Source organism: Macaca mulatta, chromosome 14, assembly GCF_049350105.2.
Source record: "Macaca mulatta isolate MMU2019108-1 chromosome 14, T2T-MMU8v2.0, whole genome shotgun sequence".
NCBI lineage: Eukaryota > Metazoa > Chordata > Mammalia > Primates > Cercopithecidae > Macaca > Macaca mulatta.
The window spans coordinates 3,620,677-3,633,978 of NC_133419.1; the positions used below are offsets into that span (position 1 = coordinate 3,620,677).

The 13,302-nt window shown below is 46.7% G+C and overlaps 1 protein-coding gene across 15 annotated transcripts in view; it reads left to right on the forward strand.

The window, feature by feature from the left end:
* SHANK2 (SH3 and multiple ankyrin repeat domains 2) overlaps positions 1-13,302 on the forward strand; it is a 671,410-nt gene that overhangs the window by 93,207 nt on the left and 564,901 nt on the right. The gene's annotated exons all lie outside the window — the stretch shown is intronic.

Here is a 13,302-nt window from a genome sequence, read left to right on the forward strand (position 1 = left end):
ACGAATCCACAGCTGCGTTACCCTTTATTGGCATTTAAACATGCAGAAACACTAAGCCTGACCCTTGGACCTCAGCACCCCCTGACCAGGCCGTCTTTCTGAGTCAAGGTCACCCCGTATTTCCCTGTTCCATTGACATCTCTGATTTCAGCTTCGTGTGTTACCCGTGCGAGGGTCTTAGTGTTTGCCACCACGAGTACCAGCCCAGTGGGCCTCTGTCCACAGTAAGAAGTATTATCTCATTTGGATAATTGCATTTGGGAATAAACCAATTGGAGTTTGGGGTGACCATGACGTTGGTTGTTTGTCAGAGGCGTGCAGGTACACAGACTGCACGTGGACAGCTATCAAAGGCCCGAAGACGCTGCGTGCACCTTTCTATGGCTCCTGCCAAGCTTGTGTTTATCATGGGCCCTTGAAAATGCATCATGCAGAAATTGATGATGACAGAAAGCATCACGGCAGAGGAACGTCTGAATGTGAAATGCGCTTCCTCGTAATGAACGGTGTGCTCAGAAACTTGGATTTCTTTCTGGCTTTCCTGAGTTCTTGCCGAACGCTGCTTACATGCGTTTGCAGAGCTGGCATCTTGACTGTTCCGGGTGTCTGTGTTTCTAGCTCCAGATCCTGAATAGGGAATGTCCCCGTGGGGCCACGACCTGAGATGCCCTGGCATTTCCTCCCCCTTATTCTCTTGGCTTTTCCTGGGCTGGTTGGGTAGAAGTCAAGAGGAAGGTGGATGTAAGTCTCACCTGAGAAAGGTGAATTAGCAGATGCCGTAGAGGTGGAGGTCCCTGAATCCATCTGTGTAATCCGAGCCTCGTGTTGTAGATGGCCCTTTCCACAGCCTTCAGATAACCCACGGCAGTAAGACCTATTTTATATGGTATAATATTTACCATTTTCTCAAGCTTTGTCAAGACACTCTCTCGCCCTCACTACTGTCTTCCAAAATCAGCTGTCATCGTCGCCATTTTACAGGACCCAAAACAGATTTGGAAAGCAATTTAGTCTCTCACAGGAAACTCTCTTGCTACGTTGCTATAAATCAAAACAGCCTGGCCCAGGAAGCTCCTCTGACCCCTGCAGGCCAGACACTTTTCGGCGCGGGTTTGCTGATCCACCATTGTTTACGTGTCTTACTCATCAGTGCAGATGTGTCCCCCCACAGGCAGGTGGTGGCCCTCAGTGGGTTGCAGAGACTCGCCCATGGTCGTTCAGTGCTGTGGGCTAAGTCTGTCCCCCACCAAAATTCCTGTATCGAATGAAGTCGTAACCCAGGACCTCAGAATGAGACTTTATTTGGAGATTGGGTCTTTACGGAGGCAATCAAGTTAAATGAAGTTGTTAAGAGTGGGCCCTGATCCCATCGGAGTGGAGTCCTTATGAGAAGAGGAGGTGGGGACAGAGACACACACAGAGGGACAACCACCTGAGGACACAGAGAGAAGGCGGCCGTCTGCAAGCCAGGAAGAGAGGCCTCCGGAGGAACCAGCCCTGCAGACATCTTGATCTCAGACTTACAGCTTCCAGAATGGGAGACAATAAATGTCTGTGGTTTAAGCAGCCTGGTCTGTGGTACTTTTTGCCATGGCAGCCCAAGTGACTCATAACTCAGCATAAGTGGCAGACTCAGGCCAAACACAGCTGCCTCTGCCTGTCTCCAGTGACGGCATTCTGCCCACAGTTGTGTAGTCTCAGTTCTTAGTCTCTCACCTTGCAGAATACTTGTAACTCATGTGAACCAAGTGTGAGTGGCTTTCCCTCACTTTCTCCGTTTTTTTCTTTTATTTTGTTTTGAGTCAGGGTCTTGCTCTGTCACCCAGGCTGGAATGCAGCGATGCAATCATAGTTCACTGCAGACTCAACCTCCCAGCTCAAGGGACCTTTCTATCTCAGCCTCCAGAGTAGCTGGGGCTACAGACACGTACCACCATGCCTGGCTCATTTTTTAAACTTTTTATTTTTTGGTAGAGACTGTTTCTCTATGTTGCCTAGCCTGCTCTTTGGTTTTGATTGGAGCTTGACCATGAACTGTACTAAGAGGGGTGTAGGTGTGTCATTCTGTTCAACAGCATGGCCAACCCTAGCTCTGTGACATATAGTTCTGCAGACCTCGGTGTCGTAGCCTCCACTTGCAGGGTCATGGCTGTAGTTAACAGTCTGCACAGTCCACTGAGTACAAGCAAGGCTCAGTAGGCAGAAACTTCCATCAGTCCCGATGTGAAGTCCAGACCTTTCTTGACTGTTGGATGATATCACCCAGGAGTATTCCATGTCTGGAATGTTGATCCAGTGCCATTCAATGCCATCCACGTTTACAAGCTGTGGTTTGGTTATGCAAAGAAAAAGACAGAAATGGCCGGGCACAGTGGCTCATGCCTATAATCCCGGCACTTTGGGAGGCCGAGGCGGATGGATCATGAGGTTAAGAGATCGAGACCATCTTGACCAACTTGGTGAAACCCTGTCTCTACTAAAAATACAAAAATTAGCTGGGCGTGGTGGCAGGTGCCCATAGTCCCAGCTACTCCGGAAGCTGAGGCAGGAGAATTGCTTGAACCCAGGAGACGGAGGTTGCAGTGAGCTGAGATTGCGCTACTACACTTCAGCCTGGTGAAAGAGTCAGACTCCATCTCAAAAAAAAAAAAAAACCAGAAACCCCTGTCCTCAGGCAGCTTGGGCTAGGGCAGGGAGGAGCACTTAACTGGCTGGATGTTGGAGTGGTGCTGAGACAGATGTTGTGGGGGAGAGAGATGGGGAGGAGTAGGAGGGACAGGAAGATGTAGGTGGTTCATCTGTGCTAGAACATAGCTCCCTTTTGTGGCTGAGGGCCTTTGCGGTATGAAGGGAACTTAGGGAGAACTGAGGCTGGCTCGAAGAAGCCCCGAGAACTTCCGAGGATCGGTGTGTACGTCGTCGCAAGACTGGTGTCAGCCACAGACTCCTCCTCTACAGCTCCTGACCGTGTCAGCCCTGTTCCACTCCATCAGCGCCCGGGTCTCACGCTGTATGCACTGCCTTTCTGGAGATAAAGGAGAAGCCTGATTTGGGTCTCGGAGATCTCGTTCCATCCACTTGCGGGCTTTCTGTGTCTTGAGCCGCTTGGGCCAGGCACGCGGCAGGTTTCAGAAGGATCTGGACATCACAGCCTTCAGGAGATTGAGTGACAGAGGGACCGACTCCTGCCTGCCGGTTAGGAGAGAGCGAAGAGAAACATCCTAAGGCAAAATATGAAACTCAGCACTGCTCCCCCCTTCCTGGGAGGCAGGAAATGCAGGGTGAAGAGGCCGAGACTCACGGGCTGGACAGGAAAGGGAGCAGGATCGGTCAGCTGGCCTGAGGGCCACGGGCAGTTGGAGCAGCTCCCTGTGTTCCCACCCAGGATGCCCAGTGGTCAACTCAGCCTGCAGGAGGCCAGGGAGATGGCACCGTGAGACCTCGGCCCCGGTGGAAAGGATGAGTGCGGCTCCAGCCGGCAGACACAGAGAGGATGGCTGGTCCACCAGAGGCTGGGGCGTGGGGTTGTATGCAGCCTGGTAAGTCTGAACAAAAGGAGTATTTCTTCGGATCCAGAAATGACCTGAACATCAACATCCTCTTCAGTATTCTCAATGACTCACATAACAGGCATATCTTAGAGATAATGAGTCTGGTTCCGGACCACTGCAATAAAATGAATCTTGCAATAAAATGAGGCACACACATTTGTTGGTTTCCCAGTGCATGTAAAAGTTTTATCTACACTCTAGTTTATTAAGTGTGTAATAGCATCATGTCTAAAAAAGCAATGTATATGCCTTAATTAAAAAATACTTTATTGTTAAAAATACTTAGAGTCACCTGCATCTTCAGTGGCCTGTAATCTTTTTGCTGGTGGAATGTCTTGCCTCCTGTTGATGGCTGCCGACTGATCAGAGTGGTGGTTGCTGAAGGTTGGGGTGGCTGTGGTAATTCCGTAAAATAAGACAGCAAAGAAGTTTGCTGCATTAATTGACTCACGAAAGACTTCTCTGTAGCATGCAATGCTGTTTGATAGCATTTTACCCACAGTAAAACTTATTTCAAAATTGGGTGAAATCTTCTCAAACCCTGCACTGCTTTGTCCACTGAGTTCATGGAATATTCTAGATCGTGTGTGGTCATTTCAACAGTGTTCACAGCATCTTCACCAGGAGTAGATTCCATCTCGAGAAACCACTTCCTTTGCTCATCCCAAAGAGGCAGCTCCTCATCCATTCAAGTTTTATCATGAGACTGCAGCAATTCAGTCTCATCTTCAGCCCGACTTCTAACTCCAGTTCTCCTGCTGTTGCCACCACACCTGCAGTAGTTCCTTCCTCCACTGAAGGCTTGAACCCCTCAAAGTCATCCATGAGGATTGGAATCAACTTCTTCCAAACTTAATGTTGATATTTTCACCTCCTTTTATGAATCATGAATATTCTTTGCTGAGAGCGGTGGCTCACGCCTGTAATCCCAGCACTTTGGGAGGCTGAGGCGGGTGGATCATGAGGTCAGGAGATCGAGACCATCCTGGCTAATGGTGAAACCCTGTCTCTACTAAAAATACAAAAAATTGGTCAGGTGTGGTGGCGGGCACCTATAGTCCCAGCTAGCTACTCAGGAGGCTGAGGCAGGAGAATCAGTTGAACCTGGGAGGCAGAGGTTGTGGTGAGCCGAGATCACGCCACTGCACTCCAGCCTGGGCGACAGAGTGAGACTCCATCTCAAAAAAAAAAAAAAAAAAAAAAAAAAAAAAACCATTTGTGAGAGTTGGAATCAACTTCTTCCCAACTTAATGTTGACATTTTCACCTCGTCTTATGACACATATGAATATTCTTAATGGCATCTGGAATGCTCCATCTGAGGAATCTATGGCAGCTATAGTCTTACAAGATATATTGTTAAATAATAAGACTTGAAAGTCGAAATTACTCCTTAATCCATGGACTGCAGAGTTGATATTGTGTATGCAGGCATGAAAACATTTATCTCCTTGTGCGTCTCCATCAGAGCTCTTGAGTGACCAGGTGCATTGTCAAGGAGCGGTAATATTTGGAAAACAATCTCTTTTTCTGAGCATTAGGTCCCAACAGTGGGCTTACAATATTCAGTAACGTGCTGTAAACAGATGTGCTGTCATCCAGGCTTTGTTGTTCCATTTATAGAGCACAGATAGAGTTGATTTAGCATAATTCTTTTTTTTTTTTTCTTTGAGATGGAGTCTCTCTCTGTCGCCAGGCTGGAGCGCAGTGGCGTGATCTCGGCTCACTGGAACCTCTGGCTCCTGGGTTCAAGCGATTCTCCTGCCTCAGCCTCCTGAGTAGCTGGGGCTACAGGCGCCTGCCACTATACCCAGCTAATTTTTGTATTTTTAGTAGAGACGGGGTTCCACCACGTTGGCCATGCTGGTCTCTATCTCTTGACCTCATGATCTGCCCACCTCAGCCTCCCAAAGTGCTGGGATTACAGATGTGAGCCGCCACTCTCGGTCGATTGATTTAGCATCATTCTTAAGGGCCCTAGGTTTTTTTGAAGGATATGTTAGCATAGGCTTCAACTTAAAGTCACCAGCTGCATTAGCCCCTAACAAGACAGCTTGTCCTTTGAAGCTTTTAAGCCAGACATTGACTTCTTGTCTCTAGCTATGAAAGTCCTAGATGCCATCTTCTTTCAATAGAAGACTTTCTTGTCTACATTGAAAATCTCTTAGGCCGGGCGCGGTGGCTCAAGCCTGTAATCCCAGCACTTTGGGAGGCCGAGGCGGGCGGATCACAAGGTCAGGAGATCGAGACCACAGTGAAACCCCGTCTCTACTAAAAATACAAAAAATTAGCCGGGCGCGGTGGCGGGCGCCTGTAGTCCCAGCTACTCAGGAGGCTGAGGCAGGAGAATGGCGTGAACCCAGGAGGCGGAGCTTGCAGTGAGCCGAGATCGCGCCACTGCACTCCAGCCTGGGCAACAGCGTGAGACTCCGTCTCAAAAAAAAAAAAAAAAAAAAAAAAAAAAAAAGAAAATCTCTTTAGTGTAGCCACCTTCATCAATGATCTCAGCGAGATCTTCTGGAGAACTTGCCGCAGCTTCTCCATCAGCACTTGCTGCTTCACCTTGCACTTTCTGTTATGGAGATGGCGTCTTTCCTTAAACCTCGTGAATAAACCTCTTCTGGTTTCCAGCCTTTCTCCTGCAGCTTCCTCACCGTTCTCAACCTTCATAGAATTGAAGAGAGTCAGGGCCTTGCTCTGGATTAGGCTTTGGTTTAAATGAATATCGTGACTATCTTGATCATCAAAGTTTGACAACTCCAACCTTCTCCCTTTCAGCACTAAGACCTGTTTCACTTACCATTTGCGTGCTCACCGGAGTGGCCCTCCTCATTTCCTTCAGGAACATTTTGTTTGCATTCACATGTTGGCTTACTCTTTGGTGCAGGAGGCCTCACTTTTGGCCTGACTCAGCTTTCAACATGCCTTCCTTGTGAAGCTTAGTCATTTCTCGCTTTTGATTTAAAATGAGAGATGTGTGACTCTTCCTTTCACTCGGACACGTAGGGGCCACTGTAGGGTTATTACTTGACCTAATTTCAATACTATTCTGTCTCGGGGCATAGGGAGGCCCAAGGAGAGGGAGAGAGGTGAGAAAATAGCTGGTCGTTGGAACAGTCAGAACACACAGAACTTTTATTAAGTTTCCTATCTTATATGGGTGTGGTTCATGAAACCCCAGAACAATGACAGTAGTAACATCAAAGATCACTGACCACAGATCATCCTAACAGATATATTAATTATGAAAAATTTGACATAGTGCAAGAATTACCCAAATGTGACACAGAGATATGAAGGGAGCACGTGCTATTGGAGAAATCACGCCGATAGATTTTCTCGTTGCAGAGTTGCCACAAACCTCCAATTTGCAAAAACACGTTCTCTGTGAAGCTTAATAAAGCAAAGTGAAATAGAACAGGATATGGCTCTAATTTATGTTTTGCCTGCACTAAGATTGGCAGTGGGTGTGTATAGAGAGGAACATAATCTATCACTTGAACAGCAAGCACTTGGGAGATGGGGAGATTTGACTTGGGTTTAAATCAAACCTCTACTGCTTTCTAGGAGTATGACCTTGCAAAGTGTAGTTACTTGAAGTCTCTAAGGCTCAGCTTCTTTATCTAGAGAATGAGAAGAATAATATTATTGTTATATAAAGTGAGAATAATAATATTATTATTATATAAACAGTAATAATAATAATATTATACAAACAGTAATGATAATATCCACTTAGGGTTGTGGTGAAGGTGAATACGGTTAGCAGAATTTCTGGCTTATTAGGAGTCAATACATGGTAATCATCACTGTGTCGTGGTTATCATCATTATAACTGTCATCACCATCATCTTCATTATCACCACTACTACCATCATCATCATAATCACCACTGTCATCATCATTGTCACCATCACCATCATCACTACCATCCCCATCACCAACATAATCACCATTATCACTATCATCATACCATCATTATCACCATTATCATCACCATCACCATCATCATTACCATCACCTCCATCACCATCATCACTATCATAATACCATCATTATCACCATTATTATCACCATCACCATCACCACCATCCTCATAATCACCACCATCACAATTATTACCACCATCATTATCACCATTATCACCATCATCACCATCATCATCATCATCATCACCACTACCATCCCCATCCCCAACATCATCACCGTTATCACTATCATTGTACCATCATTATCACCATTATCATCACCATCACCATCACCATCACCATCACTATCATAATACCATCGTTATCACCCTTATTGTCACCATCACCATCATCACCACCATCCTCATCACCACTACCATCACCATTATCATCACCGCCATCGTTATCACCATCACCATCATCACCACCATCATTACCATCACCATCATCACCACTACCATCTCCATCACCAACATCATCACCATTATCACTATCATCATACCATCATTATCACCATTATCACCATCACTATCATCACCACCACCATCATCACCGTCACCATCATCACCATCATCGCTATCATACCATCATTATAACCATTATCACCATCATCACCATCACCATCATGATCACTATTGCCATCACCAATTATCTCCGTCATCACCATTATCACCACCATCACCATCATCCCCCCATCACCCTCATCACCATCACTGTCACCACTACCACCACCATCATTATCACCACCACCATCATCACCATTACAGCAACCCTCATCATCACCATCATCATCATCCCCTCCCTGTAGACACTGAACTCTTTAAGGGGCAAGAGCCCATCTTGGTCATCTTCATGTTCTCTCACCCACTGCTGTCCTGGTGCTGGTATAGGACCCTGCGCACAGAAGATAGAAGCTCAAGGAGAAGATAGGCGTTTCCTCCAGCAATCCTTTAGAGGAGTTGGCCAGGGTTGGGACTCCTTACACACTGTTGTCTTTGCCTTCCTTTCTGTACTATCTGTGAGTCATCTGACAAATCACTCACTCGCTCAGAATGTCTCTAACAAATTATAAAGGAATAGCCACTCACAGGGCTGTGGGAGACCGGAATCAGATACTGTTCTCCTCAAGGAGAACTTGACATGACCAAGGCTCACATTGGTAACAGTGGGATCAGGAAGGGTCACTTAAGGCAGAAACTGTCTTATGCCATCTGCCTGCCAGACACATCACTGTTCCACCTTTGCTTCCCTCCCTCTTCTTATGCTGGGCTCTCAACCTGTAAGTCCTACCCCACACTCGCATATCCCTCTGTGTTCCTGGGCAGCAGCCTAGGATGTGCACTCCTTACCAAGCAGCGTCACTTACTCCTTCCTCTGGGTCCTCAAGGGAGCTTGTGTTAGCATGAATTTTTACCTTTTCCATATCGTATGACAGTTGAGTGGGTGTCTTTCCCTGCTACAGATGGTGGCTTCAGGCTGGTTTGCTTCTTATTTATTGTCTTCGTGGCTCCCATATCATCCATTCAGCCAGTGTCAGTCACCTGTACTGTGTCAGGCCTGCTCTCAGACCTGGGGTTTGCCTGATTAGGCAGTGAGTCAATGACGGGTAAGTGAAGAGTTGAAGCAGGATTCATCCAAAGTGTATTCTGACCTTGTGGGCTTGCCCGGAGCTGGTGTGAACATGCGGGCAGCTCCCATCACATATGGAGGGAGGAGAGTTCCCTGGGAGCTGGGAAGGCTTGACCTGCTGAGTTCCGCTCTCAGAGATGATGGTGCTGCTGTTGTTTTGTTTTGTTTTGTTTTGTTTTTTGCTGCCACAATTAGTGGCAGGTGATTCACACGTTTATGAGTTCCCATGCCTGCCATAACCAACCACAGACTGGTGGCTTAAATAACAGACATGTGTTGTCTCACATTCTGGAGGCTGGAAGGCCAAGGTTAAGGGATAGGCAGGGTTGGTTCCTTCTGAGGCTTGAGGGAGAATCTGTCCCAGATTCTCTACCTCTACCCTGGCTGCTGGGGGCTTACCAGCAATCAGCATTGCTGGGTTTGCAGATGCAACACACCGGTCTCTGCCTTCCCATTCACATGGTCATCTCCCTGTGTGCGTGATGCTGTGTCCAGATTTTCTCACTTTTCTTTTTATTACACTTTAAGTTCTAGGGTACATGTGCACAATGTGCAGGTTTGTTACATGTGTATACATGTGCCCTGTTGGTTTGCTGCACCCATTAATTCGTCATTTACATTAGGTATTTCTCTTAATGCTATCCCTCCCCCAGTCTCCCACCCCATGCCAGGCCCTCGTGTGTGATGTTCCCCGCCCTGTGTCCAAGTGATCTCATTGTTCAATTCCCACCTATGAGTGAGAACATGTGGTGTTTGGTTTTCTGTCCTTGCAATAGTTTGCTCAGAATGATGGTTTCCAGCTTCATCCATGTCCCTACAAAGGACATGAACTCATCTTTTTTATGGCTGCATAGTATTCCATGGTGTATGCATGCCACATTTTCTTAATCCAGTCTATCATTGACGGACATTTGGGTTGGTTCCAAGTGTTTGCTATTGTGAATAGTGCCGCAATAAACATATGTGTGCATGTGTCTTTATAGTGGCATGATTTATAATCCTTTGGGTATATCCCCAGTAATGGGATGGCTGGGTCAAATGGTATTTCTAATTCTAGATCCTTGAGGAATTGCCACACTGTCTTCCACAATGGTTGAACTAGTTTACACTCCCACCAATGTGTAAAAGTGTTCCTATTTCTCCATATCCTCTCCAGCAACTGTTGTTTCCTGACTTTTTAATGATCACTGTTCTCACTGGTTGAGATGGTATCTCATTGTAGTTTTGATTTGCATTTCTCTGATGACCAGTGATGATGAGCATTTTTTCATGTGTCTGTTGGTTGCAAAAATGTCATCTTTTGAAAAGTGTCTGTTCATATCCCTTGCCTACTTTTTGATGGTAGTGTTTGATTTTTTCTTGTAAATTTGTTTAAGTTCTTTGTAGAAGAAACTGGATCCCTTCCTTACACCTTATATAAAAATTAATTCAAGATGGATTAAAGACTTAAATGTTAGACCTAAAACCATAAAAACCCTAGAAAAAAACCTAGACAATACTATTCAGGACATAGTCATGGGCAAGAACTTCATGACTAAAACACCAAAAGCAATGGCAACAAAAGCTAAAATAGACAAATGGGATCTAATTAAAGAGCTTCTGCACAGCAAAAGAAACTACCATCAGAGTGAACAAGCAACCTACAGAATGGGAGAAAATTTTTGCAATCTACTCATCTGACAGAGGACTAATATCCAGATTTTCTTGCTTTTTAAGGACACAGTTATTGCAATAGGGCCCACCCTGCTCCTGTATGACCTTATCTTAACTCGATTACATCTGCAAAGATCCTATTCCCAAATAAATCACATTCATAGGGTATGGGTGTTAGGACCTCAACATTTATTTAGAGGGGCACAGTTCAGCCCATAACAACATGTCTTTTTTATATTCCGTTTGATCCTCACAGCAGCCCTGAAGTTAAGTAGTGGCTTTGATTTTCATGGGGGAATTGGAGGACTGCTGGGTGGGTGGGTTTCCCTAGGAATCAAGGTCGGTGTGCGCCACTGGGTTGCAAACCCAGGCTTTCCGACCTTTGAGCTCTTGCTCCTTCTAGATGATTCTCAAGGCAGTGCTCTTAGCATTTTCTGGAGCAGATGGTTCTTGTTTTGTGGGGTTGGCCCCCATGCTGCACAGACACAGCGTCCCTGCCCTGTCCACAAATGATGGTGGATACCTATCTTTGCAATCACCTGCAGTGGCACAGAAGTCCCCTGAGAGGCAATTTGGAGCCCTGTGCTCCTCCAAGGAGTTGCCCCTTGGCTGAATCTTCTCTGCAGGTGTCAGGGAAGGAGCCATGGGCTCTATGGACGTGGTAGCCATGGGCTCTGTGGACGTTGGAGCTTGAATTAGAGGGGCCCAGAATGATTCCTGAGACGGAAGGGTGAGTAGTGAGCGGCCCGGCCTGGTCACACCTGATACAGTTTGTTTCTTGTGCCAGGAGTTTCCAGAGAGTCCTTGCTCAGCCAAGGATAGGGGAGGGTGTGGGTCTGGAAATCTTTCTGGAATAAACAGCTGCCCCCATCCAGCCTCACAGCCCTCGGTGGGGGTGGTGGGGGGAGCTTTGAGAGCCACATGTGAGCTCAGCCTTTGACCTTGGAAGGGAGAAACAGGAGCTTTTGTGCAGAGGGTGTCAGGTTTCCTGGCAGGGAGGACTCTGGCCGCCCACTGACCCCAGGCTCCTGTTGGCAGTCCCAGGATCATTTTCCCAGCAATGAGGAACTTACCCTCGGGCTGTCTTGGGAAGATGGTAGGGCCTTTTGCTTTCTTGAGCACAAACCCACAAATCCCCAGATAGAGAATTGGTTTGAGCCTCATAGTCGATCAAACCTCCTTTCGTTCTGAACATGTTGACAGTGACAAAGGGAATTACTGAGCCCCTGCTGACAGCTATTCAGTAGAATATAATTTTAATTCAACAGAAATTAGAAGTCATGGTTAGAAGTGGATTTGCCTGGCCTTTGCTTTTCCTGGCTCACTGGTGAACCTCACAGAGGGGACCTGGGAACGTGACCGAGTTGCTGTTATTTCAGTTCTCAGAGGTGCCATTGTGTGTTTGAAGTGTTGTGATTGGTTTGCAGGCCCTGTTGACACTATTTAACTTTGCAAAAATGAACTCTCGTGGCAACTGATTTGATTTTCCGTCAAATCGTTTTTCCGTAATTGCTTTCCTGTGTCCTTTGGGAGAGGTGATGACTGTGTTTTTAAAGCTTTTCTGTTCAGAGTCAGCGTGGGTAGTATGAAAACTTTCTCGTCAGCGCAGTTCTAAGACAAGGCTCCCACCGAATCTGAAATGCTAAAGAACAATCCATGTCAAAATTAAGTCACGTTGTAATATGCGCGGGCTGTGGTTCTGAATGTGTGTTCCCCAGGACGGCACAGCAGTAGTGCCTTGGGATTTGTCTGAGATGTAGGTTCTCGGGCCCCACCCAGACCTGCGGAATTAGACATTCTGTTAGGGAGAGATAAGTGGGGTCTGTAACCTGTGTTTTTCAAACTGCTGGAGTTTGAGAAGTGCCATGCAAGTGAGAGAGTGCCCTGAGGCGACAGGTGGTCATCGATGACCAAAAAGACACTGTGAGGGCCGGGCGTGGTGGCTCACACCTGTAATCCCAGCACTCTGGGAGGCCCAGCAGGCAGATCACAAGGTCAGGAGATCGAGACCATCCTGGCTAACACGGTGAAACCCCGTCTCTACTAAAAATACAAAAAATTAGCCGGGCATGGTGGCAGGCGCCTGTAGTCCCAGCTACTGGAAGGCTGAGGCAGGAGAATGGCATGAACCCGGGAGGCGGAGCTTGCAGTGAACTGAGATAGCGCCACTGCACTGCAGCCTGGGCGACATAGTGAGACTCTGTCTCAAAAAAAAAAAAAAAAAAAAAAAAAGACACTGTGAGGGCTAGAGATTTTTTTGTTTGTTTGTTTTGTTTTGTTTTTTGTTTTTGAGACAGAGTCTTGTCTTGTTGCCAGGCTGGAGTGCAGTAGCGCAATCTTGGCTCACGGTAACCTCCGATTCCCTGATTCAAGTGATTCTCCTGCCTCAGCCTCTCGAGTGGCTGGGATTACAGGCACGTGCCACCATGCCCAGCAAATTTTTGTTTTTTTTTAGCAGAGATGGGGTTTCACCATGTTGGCCAGGATGGTCTCGAACTCCTG